The sequence below is a fragment of the Chiloscyllium plagiosum genome, chromosome 31 (assembly GCF_004010195.1).
Source record: "Chiloscyllium plagiosum isolate BGI_BamShark_2017 chromosome 31, ASM401019v2, whole genome shotgun sequence".
Taxonomy (NCBI): Eukaryota; Metazoa; Chordata; class Chondrichthyes; order Orectolobiformes; family Hemiscylliidae; genus Chiloscyllium; species Chiloscyllium plagiosum.
The window spans coordinates 36,630,994-36,632,640 of NC_057740.1; the positions used below are offsets into that span (position 1 = coordinate 36,630,994).

Genomic DNA, 1,647 nt, shown 5'->3' on the forward strand with positions numbered 1-1,647 from the left:
TTTTTCTCTCTCTCTCTCTCTCTTTCTCTCTTCTCTCTTCTCTCTTCTCTCTTCTCTCTTCTCTCTCCTCTCTCTCTCTCTCTCTCTCTCTCTCTCCATTTTGTGCATATAAATTAAATTTACTTTCTCCTCAGCATCCTCTGTTCTGAAGATACATCCAGTTTGTCCCCAGAGCTAAAACCTTCTTCTCTAGACAACGTCCCTGTAAATCACTGGGGGGGAAGTGATGGCCTAGTGATATTATCACTGGGGACTGTTAATCCAGAAACTCAGCTAATGTTCTGGGGCCTGGATTTAAATGCCGCCATGGCAGATGATGGAATTTGAATTCAATAAAAATCTGGAATTGAGAGGCACATGATGGCCATGGAACCATTGCCGATTTTTGAGAAAATCCATCTGCTTCTCTAATGTCCTTTTAGGGAAGGAAACTGCTATCCTTACCTGGTCTGGCTACATTTGACTCCAGACCCATGGCAATGGGTCGACTCTTAACTGTCTTCTCGGGATTTAGGGATGGGCAACAAATGGGAGCAAGCTAGCCAGCTATACCCTCATCCCGTGAAAGCATAATAGAAACAAAATCTCTGTGCTCTCTCCCCTGTGCCATTCCATCTTTATTTTTTAGTATTGCAACCAAAATTACATGTAGTATTTCAGCAGCCAACCGGTGTCCAATAACACACAAATATTCAACCAGATCCACAATGACAAAAAGATCTTTTATTAGGTAACTCATACTTCCGTACTAACTGATCGAAGGACATCATTACATCTCCCTCAAATAAATCACCCAGGCAAGATATACCCCTAGCTGCCCGTTTAAATCCTGAATCTATCATACCCGGTTGAAAACCCGGCATACCCACTAAAGGTGTAAACAAAGATGTTTTGCCAATATTATCTTCCCTCTGCCTAATTGCCCTCCATGCTTTAACAGTATTGATGACTATTGGATTATGGCAATATTCCCAAACTGTCCTCACCTTGTCCAAAAACAGCAAACTGGTAAGGGGGCACCTTGCCTGGGAGGCTTCGATATCTAGCCATATTGAAAGAGGTTCCCCACAAACCCAATCACTTACGTAGGTCAAGAGCGAGTGTAATTGGTCATTTTTAATGTCCGGAAGGTCTACTCGCCCACCCCCCCAATCTGTGAGGCAACTGCAGTTTGGCTAATTTAATGAGGGGAGAAAGTGAGGACTGCAGATGCTGGAGATCAGAGTTGAAAATGTGTTGCTGGGAAGGCGCAGCAGGTCAGGCAGCCATCCAAAGAACAGGAGAATCGACATTTCGGGCATGAGCCCTTCTTCAGGAATGAGGAAAGTTTGTCCAGCAGGCTAAGATAAAAGGTAGGGAGGAAGGACTTGGGGGAGGGGTGTTGGAAATGCGATAGGTGGAAGGTGGTCAAGGTGAGGGTGATAGGCCGGAGTGGGGGTGGGGGCGGAGAGGTCAGGAAGAAGACGGCAGGTTAGGAAGGCGGTGCTGAGTTCGAGGGATTTGACTGAGACAAGGTGGGGGGAGGGGAAATGAGGAAACTAGAGAAATCTGAGTTCATCCCTTGTGGTTGGAGGGTTCCTAGGCGGAAGATGAGGCGCTCTTCCTCCAACCGTCGTGTTGTTGTGGTCTGGCGATGGAGGAGTCCAA

The 1,647-nt window shown here is 46.3% G+C and overlaps 1 long non-coding RNA gene across 3 annotated transcripts in view; it reads left to right on the forward strand.

Annotated features, from left to right (window-relative positions):
• Window positions 1-1,647, forward strand: part of LOC122565419 — a 35,844-nt gene that overhangs the window by 21,912 nt on the left and 12,285 nt on the right. The window lies entirely within an intron of this gene.